Source organism: Pseudopodoces humilis, chromosome 10 (genome assembly GCF_049639895.1).
Source record: "Pseudopodoces humilis isolate 2021_Gansu_Grassland_sample_001 chromosome 10, ASM4963989v1, whole genome shotgun sequence".
Lineage (NCBI taxonomy): Eukaryota > Metazoa > Chordata > Aves > Passeriformes > Paridae > Pseudopodoces > Pseudopodoces humilis.
In genome coordinates, this window is record NC_142209.1 from 3,871,121 (window position 1) to 3,885,327 (window position 14,207).

General features: G+C 52.4%; 1 protein-coding gene across 1 annotated transcript in view; it reads left to right on the forward strand.

The window, feature by feature from the left end:
- Positions 1–14,207, forward strand: part of ASTN1 (astrotactin 1) — a 57,543-nt gene that overhangs the window by 4,325 nt on the left and 39,011 nt on the right. The window lies entirely within an intron of this gene.

The window sequence follows — 14,207 nt, forward strand, 5'->3', positions numbered from 1 at the left end:
TTTCTTCCACCAAAAAAAAGCCTACGGTTTGCTCCTTTGTTTGTGCAGAGCGAGGCCTCCACCGCTTGTGTGCAGGGGCCCACTTTCCTCCTCACCAGCTGGAACAAGTCACTGAGATGTTTCATTTTTGGTGTCATTGGTGCAGAACGTCAGTTCCTTGCCCACACATAACATCCTGCCCTGGGCAAATGCCACCATCACTTTCCAAGCAGCCCCGCAGTGGCTGTGTCACCTCCTGCACGCCTTGTCCATCTGTTGCTGCTCCAGCTGCACCTTGGGGTGTCCCGTGAAGTTTTTAAAATGCCAACCTTGTTTGGATGTTGGCCCTAAAATGAGGTACTGGTGTGTTGCTTGATGTGCCATTACCCTGCTGTACCACCCTCGTGTGTGGTGGTGACCCCAGACTGGGGTTTTATCCCAGCAGTTCATCACTTCCATGGTCTATGGACCCCTCCATGTGCTAAAAGCCTCTAATTCTGCTTGCTGGATGGGCTTGGGGCAGCCCTGGCTGCTGTGTAGGCTCCCCCCTTCTCCTGGGAGAAAGGCAGAGGCAGATGTGGGGCTGCTGGTGCCATGGGTTGGGTACGTGGGGACAGCCAGGGGTGTTTTGCTGGAGTCCAGGGGCTGTGTGGGGAGGAGCAGCGGGCTGTGGTGCTCCCCTGTCTCCCGGTCCAAGCCCTGCTCTGCGGGATGCTGCAGCGGAGGCCGGAGAGCGTTGCTGTGGCAACAAGGCAGCAGCGCTGCGGATGCAGGGGGACGTGGGCATGGCTGCCAGCCCCCGCCACCTTGGTGCCCCAAAGGCCACCTGAATGCTTGTCCCCTGGCCCCCTCAGACCCAGTCCTGTGGAGCCAGACCCCAATGGGTGCTGCCAGCAGGGTCCAGCTGGGTGGGGATCAGGAGGAGGTTCCTGGCCATAACCCCAGCCCCTACTGAAGGGTTTTTCTTAGGGATTTTTCAAATCCATGGGTTACCACACACTGGGCAGCACAGGAAAGAAGCTGCCTGGCCTGGCAGCCCCCACTGCACTGATGATGCCTGGCAGGGGTTTGCTTTTGCCTCCTTCTGCTCTCTGCTGTCAGAGATACAAGGATGACAAGCCCTGTGCCAGTGCCCCCTGATGTCCTGGTGCTGGTCAGGCTCTCTGGGACGCTGCTGCTTGTGACATTGATTCCCCAGAAACATGGCCCTGTGTGGTACTGTGCCAGCCCCCAGCATGCAGGGGTTTGGGCTGTGGAGACACAGGGGTGATCCCAGTTCAAGTCTTCCTGCCTGGAATGCTGGGGTTTGGGGTGGGCTGGCAAGAGGGGGCACCTCGTGGCCCCCCTGTTTGCCAGGGGTTTGTCTTGTTGACTTCTGGGAAATGCCATATTACATCTTCCTCTCTCTTGTGGGACAAGAAGCTTGCCTTGGAGCTGGCATGGCCACTTTGCCATCTGTAGGTGTTACTGTTTTGTGCTGCTTTACCCTGTGGGGGTGTTGTTTTTTATTATTATTATTTTTATTGTTATTGTTATTACTACTACTACTCCAACCACGATTAGCCTGGACACTGCTTTTGCATGGCAGAAGCTCTGAAATGCACAGAAGTCTTGCAAGACCCAGACTTGGCAACTCAGAGGCTGCAACCTCTGGATCTGGAGGTTCCCCAGCCCAAAGAACCCAAGAGCATCAGTGCTGTCACTGCACACTTGCTGGGGACACGGCTGTGTCAGCTTGATGCCTGGAGCTGGTGTGAGTGGCTGGTTGTGTTTTCACAAGCCCTTGTGCAGGGACTGGAGGGTGTGTTTGAGCAGCTTTCCAGAAATGTGGCTTCACACAATGCTGCTTGCACCACCCCTGGCAAACACCAGACCCATTAATGGCACCCACCTCGCTGAGTTTGGATGTAAATCCAAATAAATAATGTCTTGGAGTGAGGGTTAATCCCCACACACTCACTGAGCCTGGTCTGGTTCAGTGTCTGAACCAGGGTGAGCTGGGAAGCTGCTCCTTCTGCTCTGGTGGTTTTCACATCCAGGGTTTGTGCCCAGGGAAGGGGTTCCCAAGGGAAGGTGAGCAATCCTGGCTGACAGGCTTGGACCAGGGGATGCTGGTCCAAGTAGGGGATGAGTGAGGGAAGCAGCTGGGAAAGGGTCTGGATCAGGGAGCCCAAGGATGGTGGGGTATCATCTGCCTCCCATCCTGGTGTCCCCCTCAAATTCCTCCTAAATGATCCAAGGGCTTTTGTGCTTGGCTCGTTTTCATGGACACTGGCATGTGTGGTTCCCCTGCCTTGGTGACACCTCCCTGCCACAGTGGCCAAAGCAGGCATCCCACTGACAGATGCATGGATTTTTCTCCCAAGTAAAGATGTGCTGAGGTCTTTGGAGAGCCACCTGTAATTCTTGTTAAAGCTGAAGTTCTGAGGGGAGTTGTTGAACTGGGCATGCCAAAAATGGCTGTGACTCCTGACCCCCGATAACCCCTGATGGGAAGCTCCAGTAACATAAATTAATGATGAGCTTTACATTTGTCTTTACACAAGGGGTGAGGCAGTGCTTGCTGCCTGCTTTCCATGCACCTTTCCTGGGTCTCAGCCTCCCTGCTGTGCCCACCCTGGTGCCAGAGACAGCTGTGAGTTCACTGCTGCTCGGATCTCCCAAACTCGGGGACCTGCTGCCTGCTCCTCTGCTCCTCCAAAAGCAGATGGGCTGTCTGTGGGGTTATGACTTCTGCTCTAGGAGGAGGTGAGGTGCTTGGACAGGGCTTTTCTCTGCTTTGCAGCTTTTTTTCTCTAATGAGTGGAGTGAGTTTTAATTGCGCTCACCTTCTCGCGCACGTGGAGCCTCACTGCCTGCGTTTGCTCGGGAGCGGCTCGGGGCTCTCACCAATCAACCCCACAATGTTTCTCCCCAAAGAGACTCCAACACCATCTCCCCATTTTACTGTAGGGTTTTCTCCCACCTCCTGAATTTTTGGGAAGTGCTGAGGGTGTGGGAGCTGGGATGGGGCCACTCGCTGCGCACCGTGCTGCCTGCATTTAAAATCACCTGCTTTCATCCTTCTTTCATCCTGCTTTAAATCAAGCAAACCTTCATTTGGAATGGTCGCCTTTCATCTCATTTTGTGTTTGTTGTGCCAGTTGTATTTTTTCCTGAAGGGAGGAAGCGTTTTGCTGGTTGGTGGCCATTAAGAAATGCTAATTTGCAGCTCAATATTCCCTGTCCGCTCGCCTTCACACCCCCTTCTCCCTCACTGCTTGGCTCGGCAGCATCCAGCCACATTTGATATGTCATTAACTGGATTCACACTCCTGCTGGCTGCTAATTTTTTTGGGCCCCATCCTTTGCAGGTTATAAAGTGGCACAAAAGGTATTTATGAGCATCCTGGCTTCCCTCAGCCCCTTGGGCTCGACGGAGATTTGTGATGCAATTAAAAACCGCGCCAAAGACGGTGTCTTTGACTCCTTTGCCTTCTCTGCAATGCAATAAATGTTTGAAAAGTAAAGTCTTGAAATACCTTTTTGAGTGTAAAATCGACTTGAGAAATGAGAAAGCAGAGCTGACGGGTTGAACTCGTGCTTTCTGGGTGCCAGATATTTCAAGGTCTTGAAATACTGGATGGTTTTTACTTGCTGGTTCTTTTTCCCCTGAGTGTGGAGGAGCTGAAGGAGCTGCTTCTGCCTCCCCAGGTTTCCAGCACAGTTGGTGTGCTCTGAAATAGGGCAGTGCAGCCCCTCATCTCCCGACTTCCCACTCCCCGCTGCCCTCCCGGGAGCCTCAGCAGCAGAGGATGGGAGACGGTTCTTAACTTCAATGACTTTAATAGATTATCATAAACTCCAGCCTTAATACAAGCTGTCATGATTTCAAATTATCTTACTTTTAAATTAAATAGATTCCTTTTTAAATACAAAATCAATTCTAATTTTTTAGAGGGGTGAGATTTTTCAAAGGCACCGATGAGCTGGGCATATTTAACCGCTCTTGAATATCTCCCCGAAATATCTAATCAATTTTTTTTTTTTTTTTTGTTAAATCCTAGCTAAGCTCTTGGCTCTGCTGCTGGAGGGTCTGGCCCTGACTCCCCTGGGTTAATAACAGGATAGCAGGGGTGGGGGTTGCAGGGATGTGAGCCAGATCAGGGCGGGATGTGGCTGCTGCTCATCGGGGTGACGGCCACCGGAGCGCCCGCCTGCCCCGGCCCTGGCCAAATGTGACACCCGTCGGCTCTCATCCTCGTCCCACACATCTCCCTGCTGCTGTGGGCTGCTGGAGGTTGTGTCCTCCCACTCTGTCCTCTACCCCCAGCTCCTAAAAGCCCCTGGAGGATTGAAGCCGGAGCCAAGGGGCTGCAGGGTTGCATTATCCCATACTTTTTTCCAGTTCCATGTCAGGTGAGAGGAGCATCCTATTGAGTTTTGTTCCTCTCACCTGGATCGGGATGCTGGCTGTGGGTGCCAAAGCTGTTGGCACACAGGGCAGCTCTTTGGTCCCAGCTCTCTGTGGTGGGAAGCAGTTCTTGGAGTGCTGTGGTGCCATTCCCTGGCTTGAATTAATTCCCAGGGGCATCAGCACCAGAGGCCCCCTTCCCATTGTATGTCAGCATCTCATGAGAGCAGAGCATGGCAGAGGGCTGCAGCAGGGCTGACTCCACCATGGGCCCCACAGCGTGAACCTTGCACCTGGGAAAAGGTGTAATGGTGAAATAATGAAGCAAATATTAAGAAATTTTTAAGTACCTAGAGAATAACCAAGTTAAATTGTACCAGGGGAGCTCAATTGCCTGGCTTAGATTGATTGAATTACTAAATGAGCCTGACTAATGGAATGGAGTGGATATATCGGACTATTACTCAAGATCCTGAAATAATTTCTCTAATAAGATTGTGAGCCATTAATTGAACTTGGCTTTGATCCTGGACACTGTCGCATGCTCTGAAAGTGATCTGTGCTCTGGTGGGCCCAGTGAGGGGACAGCTGCTGTCATCTTCCTGCTGGCTGGCTGGGGGATTCACCTGGGGGGTCCCAGGAGCTGTGGTGGGGACGGGAACCCAAAACACCCCTGGTTCAGCTGCCCTGCTGCCCCTTAGCAACACCCTGGCAGTGGGATTCACTGAATTCCTTCCTGCTGCCAGCAGCTGACTGCCTGGCTGGGGTCTGAACCTGTTTCCATGAGTTTGAGATGGATGTTTGGGGTGTACACCGGCTGAAAATCCCAGAGTGTTCTTGCTACCATCCTCCAGAGTGCTTGCTGCTGCTGGTGGAACATTGTTGTAGCTGCTAGGTGTCTGGTCAGCTGTGTGAGATATTTGTCCCCAAGGCTTGGGGGCTTCCAGAGTTTCCTGCAAGGCAGAGAGGGATCTCTCAAGGGGACTCATCCTACCATGGCCCTGCCCTGGTGAGGCAGGACATGCTTGTCTAATAGCAATATCTAATAGCTCATCTAATAATTGGGTGAAAACTGCTGATGGGACCCCATTCCAGCCCCTCCTCTTGGCCACACAGCACAACCACATCCCTTTAGAGTGTGGAGCGAGGTCACTTGTCAGAACCACCGGGGCTACCTCATGCCTGGTAACATTCCCTCTACCAGGCACTGGAGCCCAGCACCAGCATCAGCTAGGAGTAGGGGCATCCCTTAAAACCTCATGGTGGGGTGGGAAATGCTGCAGGAAAGCTGGCAGCATCCCAGGGAGGAGCAGGGAGTTCCCTGTGGCCACACTGGGGGCGGTGGGGCTCAGGAGGGAGGCCCAGTGTACACATCCCCATCCCCACCGACACCTTGTCCCCATGCTGTCCCCACTGCAGACCCCCTCTCTTGCTGGGCACGGATGTTTCAGTGGCACAGGGGATATACAGGGCCTCTTGTATATTTCTTTTTTTCCTTAACCAAGGGAAAAAAAAAGTAAGAAATAAGGATTTCGTCTCTGGGAACCCGTTGCCACAGCAACCGCGCATCCAGCTGGCTCCAGCGGCTGGGAGGGGATCTCGCTGACCCAGAAAGCAGGGGGGGAGTGGGGTGTGGGTCTGCTTGGCCTTTCCAAGGGGGTGGCAGGGTCTGGCAGGGTGGGCAGGGAACCAGCACTCAGCCAGGGGGGCTGTGGGGCTCCTGGCCTCCCTTCCTGAGTGTCTCAACCCACGTCCAGACGGGGATGCTCAGGCTTGGTCCTGTTCCTGCCCTGACACCTGTCCCAGGTTTGGGGGCTGGGCTGCCCATGTGGGCACTCCTCAAAGACCCCCAACGATTTCTGGTAGGTTTTACACCCCTGGAATTGGCTGTGGTTCCACTGCTGGAGAGGACCCTTGGGCAGCCACACTGATGCCCTGATGCCACTGTCTCACCTCTGCTCTCCTTTCCATGTGCCAGTGGCATTTGCTTCTGGGCTGCATCCCATATTTTATTTTATTTTATTTTATTTTATTTTATTTTATTTTATTTTATTTTATTTTATTTTATTTTATTTTTTATTATTTTTATATTCTATTCTATTCTATTCTATTCTATTCTATTCTATTCTATTCTATTCTATTCTATTTTGTTTCATTCTGCTAATTTTATATTCTATTATGTTTTATTTTTTTCATGGTTGCTTAGCCAGCTAAACAGAGACTGAAATCATCCCTCCTGGAGCCTTGCTGCAGAGCAGTCCTTCAAATGAAGGAATTTTTGCCTGGTGGGATTAAGGCAGTGCCTGGATGATGACAGCTCTGTCATTTAAAACCGGTTGTTCTTTTATTTCCAAATTGCTGGGCTCTGGCATCTCTGCAGCTGTGGCCGGTGGCTCACCCCAAACAGCAGCTGGGGGATTTGTCTAGATAAGGGAAGATTTTTGATTGCCAGGTTCTGGCTGTCCCACTACAGCTTTTTTGCTGAGAAATCACCCAGAGGAGAGCGTGCCGTGCTCCCATGGGCTGTGTTGCTATTTCTGATCCTGTTTTCCTGCCCTGCAGCAGGGGGTCCTTGGGATGGATGCTCACCTGGTGCTGGGCTCTTTGGAGCCTGGTGTGGGACGTGGTTAAGCTGACCCCACCCTTTGCTTTGCTGTGGGGTCTGGTTTGCTGGTGATGGGCTGAGGAAGGGCTCTGAGCCCGTCCCCTCCCTGGATCCTGCCTGCAGATCCACTGGGAACTGGGCAGGGACTTTTTAAACATTTATAATCAAAGGGAAGTAAGGGATCCTTGAGGGACCCTCTAGCTGCTGGTGGCTCATGGGTCACAGAAGCTTGTTGCAGCCCCAACACAAGACAGGACACAGCCCCTTTTCTGGCCAGCTCTGAGGCATCTCAATAATTAGGATGACTAATGAGCGTAGCAGAGCAAGCAGCTTGGGGGGTGCAGAGAGCTGCCTTTGCTCCTGCAGGGAGCTGAACCAGCTGAAAACAACCTGGTGGAGGAAAGAAATTGGAGAATCCCAGAACCATAGAATGGTTTGGGTTGGAAGGGACCTTAATGCTCATCTTGTCCCATCCCCTGCCATGGGCAGGGACACCTTCCAGTAGCCCAGGCTGCTCCAAGCTCCATCCAGCCTGGCCTTGGACTCTTCCAGGGATGCAGGGGCAACCACAGCTGTGCCAGGGCCTCCCCACCCTCATGGGGAAGAATTTCTTCCTAAGGGTTGGATGAGGGGCAGGAGAAGGTGGCAGAAGGTGCCAATGCTCTTAGTTGGACATGTCACATCTGCTTGGCCCGGTGAGGGCTTCCCAAATCAGGTCAGTGGTCCAAGGAAAACTGTTTGCCAGAGCCCTTTGGGATGGAGGCCTGCCTGATATGTACAGGCAGGATCTTGACCTTATTTTTGGGAGTGGCACCTCCTTTTCCTCCCTCTGGCACCCCTGCCCTCCTCCCCTGCCAAAAAAACCCAGCTGCGAAGTCACCGTCACAACACAGTGGCTGCCTGGGAAGGCAGATATTAGCAACCCCGAAATATCCCCGGGACAGGCTCTTGTGTGATGGGAGACAGTTACCATGGAAACCTCCTTCAAATAAAAAAAAATAAAAAAAATAAAAAAAAAAAAGAAGAAACAGAAAAAACCACGAAATTTAAAGCAGCCCTTGTAGCTCAGAGGAACTGTAGACCTTATTATGGGTTTTGGCAACCCCCCTTTTTCTTTTATTTGTTCCAGCTAAAAGCTCCAGGAGACAAGGCAATTAATTTGGCATCCCAAGGGGAGTGAGAGAGCGAGGGTACAGGGCTGGGAACCAGTTCCCAGGCTGGCAGGAACTTCCACCAAACACCCTCCTCTCATGGGGCTGCTCCAGCACAGAGGAAGAAGTGGGGTAGTTTTTCAGAAGAGGTGGCTTAAGGATTAAAAGAACCCTTCCTAGATCCTTGCGTGGAGTGTTTGGGAGGGGATGGGGTGAGTGGAGGGTTCAGGGCACTGCAGGAGGGGCGAGGATACGGAAAAGCACCGCAGGTTGCAGCTCCAGCATGGGGATGGGTGGCTCAGCATGGGTCGAGGAGGGCTTGTCCTCGTGGGGATGGCAGGAGGAGGCAGTGCCCTTTCTCCTGCAGGAAGGGCAGCAGCATGGCAGGGAGGCTTCTGTGTGGATCAGGGAAGGGGGATGCTTGGTGGGGGAGACATCCCACTCCCAAATTTTCTTGCCAGCCTGTGCTGTGCAGCAGTGGCAGCAGGGTCTGTGAATTGCTGCTGTGCTCTCGGCCCGTTTGCTCCCCTGATGATGTCCCCAGTGTCTGCAGCCTCTGGGAAATCTCCTGTTTGGACTGGAGAGGCTGCTGTGCCTCCTACCACCCTGGGCTGGCCCCAGTCTCCCCTGGGCCCTGCTTTCCCACTGGTGGTTGTGCCAGTGCAGGGCTCTTCTGCCATCCCAGTGCTGCACCTCCCAACCTTTCCTGAATTGCTGAGCCAGAAACAGCTGGGCTCTGTCATTTGTCTCTTTGGGAGAGCTCTGGAGAGGAGCAGCAAGCAGACTCGAGAGCTTTCCTGCTGGCCAAGGGGGCAAGCCAGGAGTTTGTCTTTTCAGATGTGACAAGTATGGCCTGGCAGTCTGGGGGGAATTATAAATGTCTCTGCTGGTCCATGAGCTGCAAGGATCTCATCCCAGCTCATGCCAAGGTGCAGCTTCAGTGGCCTGAGATTTGTGTCCAAGCATTTCAGCAGGAGCTGCTCTCTTCTGGGTGTGCCATGGTGTGCTCAGACTTGGTGGGCAGGAGAAATAGCTCAGCCTCCTCCGTGGATGGTGGGAGGGAACTCAACCTTGGGCTTGGGCTGGCTCCCACAGCTTTTATGGTCATGTTTCCACCTTTTTGTGCTTGCAGAGTAAGGCACATGTCTGTTTAACCCTGGAGGACCCAGCCTCAGCCCCAGCATGTCCTCACAGTCCTTTCATGCCGTGGGAGGAAGGGGTGTCCTGCAGGAAGTGGGGCTGGTGGCTGAGCAGGGGATGCAGAGATTCCCGGGAAGTGGTGCTCGTCTCCCCATGGGATGGCAGCGGCAAGGGCAGCCTGGGATGGCTCTGACCTCCCTGAAATTAGAGCTCAGGGCTGGGTCTTCCCGGCTTTCACAGGCTGGGGATGAAAGGCAGCGTGGAAAGGATGTGGAACAACCGTGCCAGCAATAGGGAAGTACCAGGGTAATGAAGGGAGGGCAGGAAAGAAAGGACCCGGAGGAGGGAGGAGAGGCACAGTGCCAGGAGGTAGCAAATCACTGCAGGAGCCACACAGAAGCCAAGGGGCATTAGGAGCAGTGATGGCAGAGCCACTCACTGTGGGTGTGAGCCACAGCATCCTTGGTGGCTTCTTGAAGCCGTTGCACACAGAGCCCAGTGAAGTGACCTTTGGAGTGAATCACAGCAGGAATTAATGGCTGGTTTCACACCAGGTGACAGCATCCAGGTCCTGGGAATAGCACTGCAAGAGACATGGCTGAGTAGTCAGTGGGTTTCTGGCCAAGAAAGGGAGGAGATGCCAGGAGGAAACGACAGGAGGAAGTGGCAGGCTGGCCTGTTGAGCCCTGGACTCAGCAGCAGACAGAATTGGCAGGGTTAAGGCAAAGAAGTGGCTGTAAATGCAGGAATTTGCAGTTACTGGTGCTCAGAGTCCAGCAGGGCTCTTTGCTCTTGAGATATTGAAAATGCAGCTGACTCCTCACCTTGATTTTGTCTGCTGCTTGTTTGCTAAAATGGGCTCCTGCTTCTCTGGTGCAGGAGTAAGAGACAGCTGGCCCTCGGTTAGAAACTCCCTGGTCATGATCATGGGAGTGCTGTCCTGGCTAGGGCAACTCTTTTGTGCTTGGCTGGGCTGAAGCACCCCAACTCCATCCCCTTTTCCCTGGCCATCTCCAATTTCAGCACTGGACCAAGAGAACTGGGTAGATTTTCCTTCCTGTTTTTCCCACACAAATGCAAGGGAACTTACTGCCTGTGGTTGTGACGTTGGGATTCCCACCTCCCTGCCAAGGGTGCGAGCCCTACCTGAAAAGACAGGCAGGCAATTACAGGCAGGGCCGTGCTGCTGTGTGAGGGCACCAAGAGCAGTGTTACATAATTTGGACTGCAATGCAGAAGCTCTTCCTTAATTTTTAATTATCCAGTTGCCGCACGTACGTGGCGCTCAGCTCGGGATGCGAAGTCGGCCCCGCGCGCACGTGCGAGGGGCCTTGGCTGGTGAAGGCGACAGGAAAGCTTTCCCTTGTGTTCCTGCCCCTGGTGGCGTGGCAGGAAGAAATGAATCCTGAGCTGGGCTGGGCTGGGCTGGAGAGGATGCTCTGCACCCAGCCTGGGAACTCAGGGATGTCCCGCTGGGATGTTGGGACGGCGGGAGAAGGTTTGTGTGCAGGTCTCCAAAGGCCTTTGAGGTTTTTTCTGGTTCACAGTGTTGGAGAAGCAGAAGGCACTGTGGTCATGTTGCATTCTGATTTCCTGTAGAGCCCCAGCTGCCTCTCAGGCTGGGTTTGTTGGGAAGTGGGGGGAACTGAGAAGGAGCTGTTGTAGATCTCTGCTGTGAAGCACCATTTCTTCCCCTCCCTGTTTCTCTCCCCCTTTCAAATCCCAACTCTGCACTTTCTGTCCTTCCTACAAAGGCAGCTGCCTCGGAGCAGCTTAGGCTTCAAAGTTCCCAAAATAACAAAGGTTAAAATAAAAATTAAAAAGAAAAAAAAAAAAAAAAAAAAAAGGTGTTGCTAAAAGATCAAATCAGTGCCCCACTTGCACCTGGGCTCAGAGCTTCAAAGCTGCTGCAGAGAACCCCCCACGCTGTCCATGGTCAGGATTCTCAATGCTTGTGGTCCTGTCTTCAGCCTCCTGCAGTCACAGGAGATTTTATAGTAGCCAGGATGAGGCTGCAGGTAACTGGAAGGGGTGGAGGGTCCTGCTGCTTTTGTTGCCTGTGGGGGCAAGTGGAGAATGTCTGATGTGGAGGATGAGGTTTGGTGATGGCTGTGGTGATGGGCAGAGCCATGTGGGTGGGGTGGGTGCCCCAGGGCTGTGTCCTTCACCCACCAGCCCTGTCTCCTGGCCAGGCAGGTGGGCAAACAGCTCCTCTGTGCCCAGTGTGTGTGCTTTGTGCCTCTGCTGGCTCGGCTGATTTATACAGATCATCAATATGACAATTATATACACCTGTAAATTTAATTACCTCCATTTTCATCAGCCAGCAACAGATTTATGCCTCAATTCAGTTCCTGTAAATCTCAAATAAGCTTGACTGGAACCAAAAGTCTTCCCATTGATTGCTGTGCACTGGCTGGTCTCTCTGGCCATCTTGACAAGCTCTTCTTTCAAGAGTGATAAATTCAAGATGCACAGTTAACTTTTTCTCCTTCTATATCTTTCTTCCTTCTTTTTTTTTATTTTTTTTTTTAATTCTGCCTTTTCCATCTTTCAAAGCCTGCTGACAAACTTGAAAACGGAGCTTGAAGTCGTGTAAAAGCTCCTAAGCACCAAAGAGTTGATGATGTTAGGCTGCAGCTGTCAGCAGCCCATGCCTGCCTTCTCCATCCCTTCCCCTGGGACCAGCATTGTTCCCTCCAGGACAGGTGGGAGAAAGAGGAGGATCACCTCCTGGAAAAGCTCTTGGCCTAGCTGTGGATAGGAGAGCAGACAAGGTTATTTTGGTCCTGTTTCACTCCCTGGGAGGGCCATCCCATGTCTCAGAAAACCAACAGGTCGTGGCTCTCCCCCCAGGGAGGTGAGGAACAAGTAGCTGTGCTCGTTCCCTGTGCCAAGCACAGAAATGCCGAAATAACATCTAATTTTCCTGACCTCTCGGCCTCAGCACGACGGGCACTTACACAGATGAGTGTGTAGGAGTGAGCTGGAGCTCTCCCTTGAGGTGCAGCCCATGTCATCACTGTAGAGCCTCCCCTCCACGTCCCCCCTGGTCCCACCACAACTGCCTGACCTCCCCTGTCAGGGAGATGATGTCTTGCTAAGTGCCTGGCAGATGGGCTGGAGTGGCCAGCCATTACCTCCCTGCCACTCTCTGATGGATATAAATAGTCCTTTGCCTCCCCATGAAAATTGCTGGCTGGCTTGTAAAGCTGAAGGGGATCTTGGCAAGTCTCTAGGGTCTGTAGGGTCTGACAGCACGGAGGGCTGGGATCTGGAAAGGGGGAGTTTCTGGCTGGGTGTTCAGAGGCTCTGTCACCAGGAGGGAGCTGCCCTGGGGCACCCCCTCCTCCCATGAGGCAGTGCCTGGGGGAGCAGAGGGTCTCAGCCTCCCGAAGGGACACATGGATGTGGCCTGGGTAGCACAAAGCTGGCCTTGCAGTCACCCTTGAACCCCAAGAGACTGGGCAGTGTGGGTTGTTGTCCCTTGGCGTCTGCAGCCAGCGCTGATAATTGAGAAAAACAAAGTTAAAACCGCAGGATATCTATATATGGTCCTTTTCCTGCTGCCCAGGTCTGTGCTGCAGGGATTTCTACACCCAGGATGTGTGTCTGGGCTCTCTGGCTGAATAGCTGCTGGTGGCTCTGCCTTCCCTGAATTCAGGACCTTTTGCAGTGCTTTCATACTTTATAGTGGATGAAATAGAACCTTTTGTTGTTTTTTACATGCATAAATCCCTGCAAAGTGAGAAACGGGGAATAACCTTTCCCTTTCCCACTGCTCCATGGGCTTGATGGTTTTATAGGCTTTTATCATGTCCTCACTCTGCTGTTTGGTTCCTTTACTGAGGAGTCCTAACACAGTTGGTTTCTCCTCTTCACAAACCCATTTGCAACATCTCATCTTCCTTGTGCCCCTCCTCCAAACCTTCCAAGCTTTGCCTCCTCCGTTTTGAGATGGTTGACCTGAATATCACTTGCAGGATTCCAGATCAGCTTGCTTTCACCAAGGTTGAGTTTCACCTGCCCACTTCCTTGCCCGCTTTCCTCCTGCACTTCTCAGCTTTAGCTTTGAGAAGACTAAGTTTAGCCTTGGTGACCAACTTTGTCATTCACCTCCTCTTCCAGGGTGTTTCTGAGCAGCCAAGGTCCTGACAAAGCTCTCTCTGGGGCTTCTTGGTGACCTCCTTTCGTCGTGAAAATGAAACCCATATTCCTCCCCCACCTGGTGGGCTTCGAGACGACTTTCCTTCTTATGCCAACACCACTTTGGTGCTGTGGGAAACTTTGAGGGTGGATTTTGACAAGAGCTCCTTGAAACGAGTCTATCAAATTGGATCACCCTTATCCACTGGCTTACAGTGTTGGGTGACCCATATTTACTGGTTTCTCTGACAAAGTGCCCAGGGCACAAGCAGAATTTACTGGTCCTTAATTCCTTCATGTGCAAGAGCCTTTATAAGAAATTGGGGTTTCCTCTGGCGGGTTTTTCCTCTTGATCTGCTCACCCCTTTGGAGCAATAGCAGTTGTTTTGGTGGAATTCTGCAGTTCATAGGCGAGTGCCATCTGAGCTGAGGGGTTTGTGCCCTCCTCACTGATTTGCTGGGAGACAGTTTAGCCAGGGCAGAAATTTTCCATGGCTGATTGGGAGCCTCTCCATCATTTGAGCTCTTTCCACGGAGATTTTCCCTCTGGAAGAGGTGATGTGACAGCATTGCAGGGTGAGATATCAACTACAGATGTGGTCCTTTCTGGGGTTTTTCTATCAGCATGGCATCTTGGAAGTGTATTCACACATTCTCTTTATTTTGCTTTCGCTCCCTGTCGTGGGTGAGCATTTGGGCTCTGTTGAACACAACTGTGTCACCCGAGTATCGGACCGGGAGGAGGATTTGCGTCTCTTCCCACATTTCCCCTGTAGCTCACAGTTACAGCAGA